Source organism: Delphinus delphis, chromosome 10 (assembly GCF_949987515.2).
Source record: "Delphinus delphis chromosome 10, mDelDel1.2, whole genome shotgun sequence".
Taxonomy (NCBI): Eukaryota; Metazoa; Chordata; class Mammalia; order Artiodactyla; family Delphinidae; genus Delphinus; species Delphinus delphis.
Window position 1 is genome coordinate 31,496,349 of NC_082692.2, and position 13,485 is coordinate 31,509,833.

General features: G+C 44.1%; 1 non-coding gene across 1 annotated transcript; it reads left to right on the forward strand.

The window, feature by feature from the left end:
• Positions 1-2,711: 2,711 nt before the first annotated feature.
• On the forward strand, positions 2,712-2,816 carry LOC132432983 (U6 spliceosomal RNA). The gene has a single exon (XR_009521037.1). It is a non-coding gene; the product is annotated as a U6 spliceosomal RNA (small nuclear RNA).
• The last annotated feature ends 10,669 nt before the right edge of the window (positions 2,817-13,485 follow it).

The following is a 13,485-nucleotide window of genomic DNA, read 5'->3' on the forward strand; positions in this document are numbered from 1 at the left end:
ATTAGTGGTAAGTAGAGTCTTGCTTTAGCTGAAACCAAAAATGCATTTATAGGAACAGAGTGCACAGAAAAATGCCACTCTCCAAGGTATCAAAAATGGTTCCAGGACTTCCCTGGTGGCACAGTGGTTAAGAATCCGCCTGCCAATGCAGGAGACATGGGTTCGAGCCCTGGTCCGGGAAGATCTCACATGCCGCAGGGCAACTAAGCCCGTGCACCACAACTACTGAGCCTGCGCTCTAGAGCCCGTGAGTCACAACTGTTGAGCCCACGTGCCACAACTCCTGAAGCCCATGTGCCTGCAACAAGAGAAGCCACCGCAATGAGAAGCACGCGCACCGCAACAAAGAGTAGCCCCTGCTTGACGCAACTAGAGAAAAGCCTGCGCGCAGCAACAAAGACCCAATGCAGCCAAATCAATAAATAAATTTATTTTAAAAATTAAAAAATAAAATGAAGGGGAAGGAGGAGGAATCATTCTTTAAAAAAAAAAAAAAAGGTTCCATGTATCAGCTGGGAAGGGTAAGTGAGAGGCATGAAAAACTCATAGGATTAAAATCCAAACAGAACCCATAGAGATCAGAAACCCTGAACAGGGTCTGACTTAAATAGTCTGGGGTACTTAACAGGTTATTTATCTCTACCATCACCTTTTCTACGTTCTTAGCACCTCCTGCCCCCCAACCACAGGTTATTTTATGTACCTCTGACTGTTGCTACAGGTGGCATGCAAAGGTGTGGTTAAGAAGTCATGGAAGAACTTCCCTGGTGGCGCAGTGGTTAAGAATCCACCTGCCAACGCAGGGGACACGGGTTCGAGCCCTGGTCCGGGAAGATCCCACATGCCACGGAGCAACTAAGCCTGTGCGCCACAACTACTGAGCCCGTGTGCCACAACTACTGAAGCCCGCATGCCTAGAGCCTGTGCTCCGCAACAAGAAAAGCCATCACAATGAGAAGCCTGTGCACCGCAACGAAGAGTAGTCCCAGCTCGCTGCAACTAGAGAAAGCCTGCATTCAGCAACAAAGACCCAACGCAGCCAAAAATAAATAAATAAATAAATATAAATTTTTTAAAAAGTCATGGAAAATAGTCATGGGATAATTGACTTGAGATGTCACAACCTAATCCATTGTGTCATATGAAGAAAAGATCTGTTAATAGAAGATGCATGGCGTCTAGAAGCATAAGGTCTAGAAAGGAGAAGACCAAGGGTCAAGAACGCAAGAGTTGGGACCTCCCTGGTGGTCCAGTGGTTAAGACTTCACCTTCCAATGCAGGGAGTGTGGGTTTGACCTCTGGTCAGGGAGCTAAGATCCCACATGCCTCGCGGCCAAAAAACCAAAAACATAAAAAAGATGCAGTATTGTAACAAATTCAATAAAGACTTTAAATATGGTCCACATTTAAAAAAAAAAAAAAACTAATGAAAAAAGAATGCAAGAGTGTGTCTCCAGCTCTGTCCAGGGGATAGTATATGCTAAGTTTGGCCCAGGTGAACATTCCAGTTGGATTTGCAGGCATGCATCCAGCCACCCGAGGTCAGTGATGTCAGCCACTAAGCCATCATCCTACTCACTCCCCTTGCTACCTTGTTCTGCTCACCAAGGACGCTTCTAAGACATTTGTTCTCATTCCCACGGGAGACAGAATGCAATGGCCATCTGCCTCAAGTGTCTGATTCACTTGGCAGTTCCATGTCTCTTCGTTCTGGCTTGTGTAGTAATCGCCTGTGAAGTGGGCCAGCATGATCCGGGCACACTCAGTTGTTTTTTTTTTTGGCTGTGCCACATGCCTTGCAGAATCTCAGTTCCCCAACCAGGGATTGAACCTGGGCCTCCACAGTGAAAGCCTGGAATCCTAACCACTGGGCCACCAGGGAACTACCCAGATGTTTTAGTTTCTGGATTTGCAATCCTGAGAACCAAACTGTAAGCCCTGGTGCTATCATGTCATTTGGAAATCCTGCCCAATCGGCCAGCGGACTTCCGCTAGCTCACATTGCTATCTTGATTCTCTATAGCTTTAAGTGCCTAAAACAATAGGAAAACCAGTAATATTTGTAATCTCCTTGTCCATATGGAAATTCAAAGGTGGATTCTAATTGCCTTCCCTCTTTCCCACTCTTCATACCTGGTCCCCTTGATCCTTTTACTCTCTCCCCCTCCCACCCCAAAACACATATATACCTGAAGGGTCCGAATTCCAGGCCAGTTGGTTCTACACAGTTTCCCCTTGAGGGCTCGGCATTACTGAAGGGGGTCCTTTCAGCCCTTCGCGTCCCACATTCACTAAAGGAATCTCAGTCCTTCAGAGCAAAACTTCTCCAAGACAAAGAAAATTTCATCCCCCAAAAAAGATTGATTACAAAAATTTCAAACATAAAGAAAAGTTGAAAGAATTTTACAGTAAGCACTCATATACACACCACTTAGATTCTACAATTGTTAACATTTTCCTATATTTGCCTTATCACCTTATCACACATCTATCCCATCCATCAATCCAATCCATCCAATTTTTGGTGCATTTCAAAGTAAGGTACAAATATCAGGACATTTCACTCCTAAATATTTCAGTATGCATATCATCAACAGACTCTATTTGTTTAGGGTTTGTTTTTTTTTCCTAGCATTTTCCACCCTTACCCTTGTTAACAAAAATAGTTCAACTCTTTTTGCATGTTCAGAAGTTGTTGTTGTTTGCAAAATATATCTTTGGCAGCACATATACTAAAACTGGGATGAAACAGAGAAAATTAGCACAGCCACTGCACAAGGACAACATGCAAGTTCTGTGAAATGCTCCATGTTAAAAAAAAATACTGTGATAACACCTCACAACCCACTAGGATGGCTACTATCAGAAAAACAGAAAATAACAAGTATTGACAAGGATATGGGGACCCTTGGTGGGAATGTAAAATGGTACAGCCATACTGTGGAGAACAGTATGGTCATTCCTCAAAAAATTAAAAATAGAACTACCTTATGATCCAGCAACTCCACTGCTGGGTATATACCCAAAAGAAGTGAAAACAGGGTCACAAAGAGATATTTGTATGCCCATGTTCATAGCAGCATTATTCACAATAATTAAAATGTGGAAGCAACCCAAGCATCCATCAACAGATGAATGGAGAAGCAAAATGTGGTCTATACGTACAACGTAATATTACTCAGCCCTTAAAAGGAGGGAAATTCTGACATATGCTACAACGTGGGTGAACCTTGAGGACATTATGCTACGGTGTGGATGAATCTTGAGGACATTATGCTAAGTGAAATCAACCAATCACAAAAAGACAAGTACTGTATGATTCTACCTATATGTGCTACTTAGAGTAGCCCAAATCATAGAGATGGAAAATAGAATGGTGGTTGCCAGGGGCTGGAGAAAATGGGGGAACAGGGAATTATTGTTTAACAGGTACAGAGTTTCAGTTTTGTAAGAGGAGGAGTTTTGAATATGGATGGTGGTGATGGTGGCACAACATAAATGTACTTAATACCACTGAACCATACATGTAAAAATGGTTAAGATGGTAATTTTTATGTGTTTTTTAACCACATTTAAAAAAACTGGAAAAATTACATACTGGGAAATGTTTTGACATGAATTTTGACAAATGCATACAATAGCATAACCCAACTCCTATGAGGAAAGAACATTTCCATCATGCCAGAAAGTTCCCTCAAGTCCTTCCTAAGTCTATGTCTGCTCTACCCTCAGAGGCAACCACTTTTTTAAAAATCAGATTTAAAAAATCAGATTAAGGAATTCCCTGGCGGCCCAGTGGTCAGGATTCGTCGCGTTCACTGCCAGGGGCCAGGTTCCATCCCTGGTCAGGGAACTAAGATCCCACAAGCCTCATAGCACCACCAAAAAAATATATATATCAGGTTAAAAAATTATTTTCCCTGTTCTAAAACTTTGTAGAAATGGAATCATGAAGTACATATTCTGTGGAAGTCGTCTTTTTTTTTCTCTTTTTTAAATATCTTGATCTAATTTATTTTATTTTTATTTATTTTATTTATTTTTGGCTGCTTTGGGTCTTCATTGCTGCACGCGGGCTTTCTCTAGTTGCAGCGAGCAGGGGCTACTCTTCGCTGTGGTGCACGGGCTTCTCATTGCGGTGGCTTCTCTTGTTGTGGAGCATGGGCTCTAGGCACGCAGGCTTCAGTAGTTGTGGCACGAGGGCTCAGTACTTGTGGCTCATGGGCTCTAGAGCACAGGCTCAGGAGTTACGGCGCACAGGCTTAGTTGCTCCGCAGCATGTGAGATCTTCCCGGACCAGGGCTCGAACCCGTGTCCCCTGCCTTAGCAGGCGGATTCTTTTTTTTTTTTTTTTTTTTTTAATTAATTTATTTATTTGTGGTATGCGGGCCTCTCACTGTTGTGGCCTCTCCCGCTGCGGAGCACAGGCTCCGGACGCGCAGGCTCAGCGGCCATGGCTCACGGGCCCAGCCGCTCCGCGGCATGTGGGATCTTCCCGGACCAGGGCACGAACCCATGTCCCCTGCATCGGCAGGCAGACTCTCAACCACTGCGCCACCAGGGAAGCCCAAGCAGGCGGATTCTTAACCACTGCGCCACCAGGGAAGCCCTGTGGGAGGCTTCTTTCATTCAGCATGTTTTTGAGATTTATCCATGTTGCATATATCAGTAGTTTGTTCTTTTACTGTGCTAAGTTGTATTTCATCACGTGACCATACCACAATTCTCCTGTTGATGGACACCTGGACGGTTTCAAGTTCTTGGCTAATCCAAGTAAAGTTGTTATGAACATCCATGTACAAGTCTTTTTGAAAATGCATGTTTTCATTTCTTTTGGTTAAATATCTAGAAGAGGAATTGCTAGGTCATGGGATGATGTAATTTTTTTTTTTTTTTTTTTTGGTTGCACTGGGTCTTAGTTGTGGCAGGCAGGCTCGTTAGTTGTGGCATGCGAACACTAAGTTGCAGCACGCATGTGGGATCTAGTTCCCGGACCAGGGATCAAAACTGGGCCCCCTGCATTGGGAGCGCGGAGTCTTAACCACTGTGCCACCAGAGAAGTCCTGATGATATAATGCTTGATAAGGTTGGATTTAGGTCTACCATTCTATTTGTTTTCTCTGTCTCTATTCCTCTATTTGTTCCTCTATTCCTCCTTTCTTATCTTCTTTTTCCATTTTAACTTCTCTATTGGCTTTTTAACTATACTTTGTCCTCTTTTTTTTTTAGGTAAAATTTACATAACAAAATTAACTGTTTTAAAATGTTCAATTTGGGGCTTCCCTGGTGGCGCAGTGGTTGAGAGTCCGCCTGCCGATGCAGGGGACACGGGTTCGTGCCCCGGTCCGGGAAGATCCCACATGCCGCGGAGCGGCTGGGCTCATGAGCCATGGCCGCTGAGCCTGCGCGTCCGGAGCCTGTGCTCCGCAATGGGAGAGGCCACAACAGTGAGAGGCCCGCGTACTGCAAAAAAATAAAAAAATAAAATAAAATAAAATGTTCAATTTGGTGGCATTTAGTACATTCACAATGTTGTGCAACCATCACCTCTGTCTACTTCTAAAACATTTCCATCATCCCAAAATAAAACTCCATACTCATTAAGCAGTCACTACCTATTCCCCCCTCCCTCAGTGCCTGGCTACTGCCAATCTATACTACCTCTACGGATGTACCTATTCTGGACATTGTATATAAATGGAATCACACAACATGTGGCCTTTTGGTTTAGCTTCTTTCAGTTAACAGAATGTTTTAGAGGTTCATCCACATTGTAGCATGTATCAGTACTTCATTCATTTTTAAGCCTGAGGAATATTCCATTGGATGTATATACCACATTTTGTTTATCCATTCTTCTGTTTGATGGACATTTGTGTTGTTTTCACTTTTTGGCTACTGTGAATAGTGCTTCTCATTGCATTATTTTTGAGTGTTTGTTCTACAGCAGCTATTTTCAAGTGTTTTGGTTTCAGGCCCCCTTTACACTCTTAAATTGAAGACCCCCCCAGAGAGGGGTCTTTTATGTGGGAGATATAGATAGATAAACTAAAAATTTTATTTATTTTTAATTAAAATAAAAATGAAAACCATTACATGCTTGCATAAAAAACATATTTTTATGAAAAATTTATTTTCAAAAATATATTGAGAAGAGAGGCAATGTTTTACATTTTTGCAACTCTTTAACGGCTGGCTTAATAAAAGACAGATGGATGCTCAAATCTACTTCTGTATTCAATCTGCTGGGATATGTTGTTTGGGTTGGCATATATGAAGAAAATACACCTTACAAACATACGTAGTTGGGAAAAGGAGGACCTTGAAGACCTCCTGAATGTGTTTGGGGACCCCCCAAAGTCTTTGTACCACACTTTAAGAACCACTACTCTAGGCATTATGACATATATCCTTAACTTTCCAGAGTCTACCTAGAGTAAACATTATACCACCTCATGTAAATTATAAGAACTTTGCAACTGTATAATTCTTAGTCATATATATTACATAACATAAAGGACAGGAGCAATTAAAAAAAACTATACAATTGCAAAATTCCTTTGCTTTAAACAGTTAAATGTGTTTTAAATAAACTGAGGGAAAAAGATAGCCTTTTATATTTATTCACAGTCACCATCCCCAGTGTTCTCCATTCACCTAAAGACTCGACTTTCTGTCTGGTAGTACTGCCCTTCAGCCTGAAGAATTTCCTTGTGGTGCAGTTGGCTGACAATAAACTCTCTTAGTTTTTTGTTTTTGTTTTTGTTTGGTTTGGGTTTTTTTTGGCCCTGACGCACAGCTTGCAGGATCTTAGTTCTCCGACCAAGGATCAAACCCAAGCCCAGCAGTGAAATCGTCAAGTCCTAACAACTGGACATCCAGGGAATTCCCACACTCTCATTTTTGTCTTTAGCCTTAAAAGATATTCATCTGAAGTAAAGCATTGTTCCATCAAAAAAACCCCAAAAAACAAAAACAAAAGGGCCTCCCTGGTGGCACAGTGGTTAATAATCCACCTGCCAAGGCAGGGGACAGAGGTTCGAGCCCTGGTCCGGGAAGATCCCCCATGCCGCGGAGCAACTGAGCCCGTGTACCACAACTACTGAGCCTGTGCTCTACAGCCCGTGAGCCATAACTACTGAGCCTGCACGCCACAACTACTGAAGCCTGTGTGCCTAGAGCCCGTGCTCCACAACAAGAGAAGCCACCGCCATGAGATGCCTGCACATCACAATGAAGAGTAGCCCCCGCTCGCTGCAACTAGAGAAAGCCCGCGCACAGCAACAAAGAGCCAACACAGTCAAAAATAAAATAAATTTTTTAAAAAAGTAAACACAACAGGAAAACAAAAAGATATTTATGCTGCATATGGCTTTCTGGGTTGATAGTTTTTTTCCTTCAGCACTTTAAAGATGACTTTCCAATGTCTTCTGGCCTCTATCGTGACTATCTCTTTAACATAATTTTAAAATGTTACAGGCTGGGCTTCCCTGGTGGCACAGTGGTTGAGAGTCTGCCTGCCGATGCAGGGGACACGGGTTCAGTCCCCGGTCCGGGAAGATCCCACATACCGTGGAGCGGCTGGGCCCGTGAGCCATGGCCGCTGAGCCTGCCCGTCCGGAGCCTGTGCTCCGCAACGGGAGAGGCCACAACAGTGAGAGGCCCACGTACCGCAAAAAAAAATAAAATAAAAATGACATAAAATGTTACAGGCTAACACTCTCTTATCTCTTTCTCCACCTTAAACAACAAAGCTTCCGAAGGAGGGAGGGTGGGAGGAGCCATATATACATACATATATTTTCCATTATGCTTTTGTTTAAGGTTTGAGTTTTAAGATTTGCGCCAAGATACTAACCAAGGCTGTTGGATGAGATGAGGGCCTGTAGGGATAGTGTTTAGCACTTGAATACGGGCCAAGGTTCAGGACTTCAAACATTTCCCTGCAAACACCCTTACTCATGCCTGCCCCCCTCCCTCCATCACACTCCGATGGCAGAACTGCAGCCCTAATTACACCCAATAATCCATCTGCTGTGTGCTTGCACCTGAGCAGCTAAGCATGGATGGAGAAAATCCCATTGTGCTGATCAGTCTCAGTGTAAATCGAAACCTCAAATCTTAAATGAGCAGCCAATGCTACCAGCTAATCCTACCGCACTTCCCTAGTAAATCTTCTCTCTTTCAAGACGGCAATTTCACCTCTTCACCTCACTGCATATTCATTAAGGAAACAGATGCTTGAAGGTGAGTCCTCCCTTGCCTTCCCAGCCCTAGATCCACTGACCTATTGCATTTGTATCCAGAGCTCCTCCTCTTATTGTAATGGAAGGAGTGTCCTTGCTTGTGGCTGCAGACTATCCCTCCACTTTGTACTGAATTTTTCAATCCCTTCAAGTACTTAAAAACTCGGCTACTGAAATGATCCTCTCATTCTCTTGCTTTGTCAGTTTCTTCTCCATACTGGATCATACCCATCTGCATACAAACAAGACTTAATGTTGCAGTTCTTAAAAATAAATATGCTGGGGACTTCCCTGGTGGTCCAGTGGGTAAGATTCTGTGCTGCCAATGCAGGGGGCCCGGGTTCGTTCCCTCGTCGGGAAACTAGATCTCACATGCATGCTGCAACTAAGAGTTCACAGCTAAGAGCCCGCATGCCGCAACTAAGAAGCTTGCATGCTGCAACTAAGACCCGGCACAGCCTAAAAAAGTAAACATGCTCCCTAGAGCCCACAGCTCCTTCCAGACTCTACTTTTTTTTTTTTCCTGCTTCTCTTTTTCTGCAAAATCCCTCCAAAGTTGTTTCTATTTCCTGTCTCCACCTTCTCACCCCCGCTTCTCACTCCAGCTGGGCTTTCCATCCAACCATCCCACTGAAACTTCTCCCACTTTGCCCAATCCATTCATTAGGTCTCTGCTCTTATCTTGTTCAGCCCTCAGCAGCACTTGATACAGCTACTCCCTCCTACCTGAACATCATCTTCTCTTCCAGTGTTCCTCCTGACCCCCATGGCTTTCTCAGGCTTCCCTGCAGGGGTCTCCTCTTCCAGCTCCCCAGAATACAGGCCAGGACATGACTCTCCTCTCTTCTCCTCCATCCTGCTCTTCCACTAGGTGCTCTCTTCCAGGACCACCAATGTACCGGTGACTCCCAAATCTATAGCTATAACCCTGATCTTGCTTCTGCACTCCTGACTTTTATATCCAACATTGAGTGACATCTCCACTTGGATGTCTAAACTTAATGTGTCCAAAACAAACTCTTGATTTCCCTTCCACAGACCTGCTTCCCCAGGCTTTCTGAGGTCAGTGAATGGAAACACCACCTACCTAGTTTCAGGTCAGAACTTAGAAATTGGTCTTTTCTCTTTCCCTGCATCCTATCCATCAGCTACATACATATATATATGCATGTATGTGTGTATGTATGTGTGTGTGTGTATATATATATATATATATATATATATATATAAATGGTAGCTCTATCTCCACATATAGCCTGAATCCAACCACTTCTTGTCTCCACTGCTGCAGTCCTACCACTTCTTTCTTGGAAAACAGCATCCTAATACGCATTCCTGCTTCCCCTCTTGTCCCCATAGTTCATTCTCTCCCAGGGGAAAGATCTTTCAAAAGCGTAAATCAGATCATGTTGCTCCCTTACTTAAAACCCTCTAATGGAACATTTTATCTGTAAATATATATTCTCCCTGTCTGTGTCCTCCATAAAAACCTAGAAACAATGATTAAACCAGTAGCAATGAGCATCCCCAGCACCCAGTTTGTAGTTCTGAACTGTGGTTTCCCACTAAAAGTAACCAGGATTTTTGGAAATGGCTGATTCCAAGTCTGGGGTAAGAAATGTCTGGGGCTGGCAAACTTTTTTCAAAGGGCCAGACAGTATTTTAGATTTTGCAGGCCAAGCAGCAAAATCAAGGATATTATGTAGGTACTTATATAACCATTTAAATGTAACCATTTAAAAATGCATAAGGACAAACCCGAGCATTGCGACCCTCGAAGGTCCACTAATCCTTGAATTTCCGATCCCAGGAGGCTCCGACCCTTCCACCCCGCCATCTGCTCTCCCAGCTCCAGCTGGGCTCCCGAGAGCGCCGGGCGCCGCTACCCTCCCCCGCCGCTGGTCCTTACCGCCTTCGCGTCTCTTAGCAACAGGCCGACGCAACCTCCACCCTCCCTAGACTCCGGGTGGGGAGGAGGGGAGCGAGCACGCATGGGCCCAAGGAGCTCCCGGCTCCACCCACCCTCTCCGGGAGAAAGAGGAGATCACTGGAGCACCCAAGCCCAAGGGCCTGGTCCCAAGCCAAAGTCTGTGTCCACACTCTTCCCACAAGTCCTCTACCACACCCTTGGCCTGGTAGAGGAGAGGTAGCAACAGCACCACCATGGAGCCTGGTAGAAATACATAATTTCAACCTCACCCCAGACCTACTGAATCAGTGTCTGCATTTTTAACAAGATCCCGGGAGATTCCTATGCATATTAACGTTTGACAAGCGTTGCTTTCACAATAAAGCGTTGCTTTATTTAAGGCAAAGCCATAAATAAATACGTCGGGGGGCTTCCCTGGTGGCACAGTGGTTAAGAACCTGCCTGCCAATTCAGGGGACATCCCTGAAGCCAATTCCTGGTCTGGGAAGATCCCACACACCGTGGGGCAACTAAGCCTGTGTGCCACAACTACTGAGCCCGTGTGCCACAACTACCGAAACCTGCGCGCCTAGAGCCCGTGCACCACAACAAAGAGTACCCCCCGCTCCCCACAACTAGGGAGAAGCCCACACACAGCAGTGAAGACCCAAAGTAGCCAAAAATAAATTTATTAAAAAAATAATAATAGGGGTTTCCCTGGTGGCACAGTGGTTGAGAGTCTGCCTGCCGATGCAGGGGACACGGGTTTGTGGCCCTGTTCGGGAAGATCCCACATGCCGCAGAGCGGCTGGGCCCGTGAGCCATGGCCGCTGAGCCTGCGTGTCCGGAGCCTATGCTCCGCAACGGGAGAGGCCACAACAGTGAGAGGCCCGCGTACTGCAAAAAAAAAAAATTAATAATAAATACATAAAAATAGGAACACCTCTTGTAGGTTGAACTTTTAACCTAGACCCTAAAAAACAGCCTTTATGATTTACAAGCAGAAGTTCCCACAGCCGAGTTCCTTATGCTTAGCAAGGGTGAAAATCCCCTCGTGTCTCCTCTGACCATCCGTCCAGGACGGAATGCATCACTGACCTCAGGTTCCCGCTCTCAAAGTCAATGGGGAAATCAGGAAGGCCAATTTCCATTCCCAGTGTAAAGGCATTACTTCTTATGAATAATGTGGAAAGAGAAGGCTCCAGGAATGGGCTCCTTGGGCTTGCCAAGATAAGTAAATCAGACAGCAACGTAAGGGCAATTCCAGCCCCAGGGAAGGCAGTACCCAAACCTTGCTGAACAGCTCCCAGGAGACAGACCCCATTTCCATTTTAAACCCCCAAACGAAATTTCTATTATAATTAAGACATACGAGAACTCCTAACAGAAGTTCTGAGGTCAGTAACTTCCCACTCTGGTGAGTTGTCTCCATATTCATCTATCTTGGGAAACTGCAGAACTTAAATTTAACTTCCTCATCAGATGACAGTGGCAAATCAGAATAAGCACATCCCAATCCTAGAAGAACCACTTTGCTTCACTGGGGAATATCAAAAAGAAGAGACTGACTCATCAGAGGACACCACATTCCAAAAAAAAAAATCATTTTTAATGGCAAGGATGGGGGGGAAAAAAGTTCTTCAAACAGGAAACAACCCAAAATACCCATTTCTAAAAATCCATGATACGTACTACAACATGGATAAGCCTTGAAAACATTATGCTAAGTGAAAGGAGCCGGTCACATAGGACCATATATTGTATGATTCAATTTATATGAAATGTTCAGAATAGGCAAATCTTCAGAGATAGAAAGTAATTAGTGATTGCCTAGGGCTGGGAGGGATGCGGGAATTGGGGGTTAATAGCTAAAGGGTATGGGGTTTCTTTTGGAGGTGATGAAAATGATCTCAATATTCTAAAAGTTAGATAACTCTGTGAATGTACTAAAAGCCATTTGAATTGTGCACTTTAAGTGGGTGAATTGTATGGTATGTGAATCGTATTTCATTAAAGCTGTTTGGAAAAAAAAATCCATGGCTCCACTCTAGATCCACAATAGTCTAAAAACATGGAGTTCCTACTATAATGCAAAGACTTTCTGGGCAAAATCTGAAGGAGAAAAAAAGGTGACGTCAGTACTGGGTAGAGGACATTACTAGATTTCTCTAGCAAAACACTCCCATCTCAATTTGGGGAAGAATTCCACAGTCTTGTCTCGAGATCATGAATCTCACAGAAATCCCCATCTGGCTTTAGGTTCCTGTTCCAAAAATACTGGAAAAACCAACAGGCAAAACACTTTCAAAACAACACCTTTAATCTACGTGGGCAAGGGAAGAAACAGAGGATCACAGGATAGATGCCATGGGTTCTGTCAGAATACAAAGTCAAGAATTCATCATCACTATAGAAACTCAAGTCCAAAAAAAGACTACACATTTCCCAAGGAAACTGTCTTCAAAGTCCCTGAAAAACATAACTCACAAAGAATGGTGGCCAAAAGAGCTCAGCTGGATGACTGAAGCCTTAGAGGTGATCACACTGACCTCAGCTCTGCTGCCCCTATTGGGCTTTAACCTTATCAAATTCTCTTCTCTACTTGCTTAATTTCCCACACCAAGAGCAGAGGGTATCAAGAGAAGCCCGTGAAGAATCTGGCTCCACCCACAAACGCTTGTGTTGGCCTCATGGTCACAGCTGTTACCATGGAGAGTAAGACAGAAAAGGAGGTGGAACAGGTGTCTCTCTTACCCTAAAGCAAAACACACAAAACCCTAGGGCATTGGGAGGCTCTGAGAGAGAGAGAGAGAGAGAGAAAGAGAGAGAGAGAGAGAGAGAGAGAGAGAGAGAAATCTCTTCAGCAATCATCCAACAGCTTCGACCTGCCCTGATGGCCTGGAGTCTCTCTAATCCCCAGGCACATTAAAAGACCAAATGTTATTAAGCAATTAATAATGGAACAGATGCTGCTTGGCTTCTGTCTTCGCTAAACTCCTGCTCCAAAGGGCCTGCTTCACTCCCTAAGAACAAAATGGCCATTTCCAATGCCAAGGGCAAAAAGAACCAGGAAGTACACAGCACACTGTCTGACACATAGTAGTTATCAATAAATATTAGTTGAATGACTCTTGAATGAATGCTGATATCACCTCCCTTGGCCATCTCTGCCTTCTTCCCTCAGCCTGGAAACACACACACACACACACACACACACACACACACACACACACACACACGTATACATACACCACACAGAGTTGAATCCACACCTTTTCACTGCAACTGTATTTGTAACCTTGCAAAATTAATAAACATAACTGTATAAAC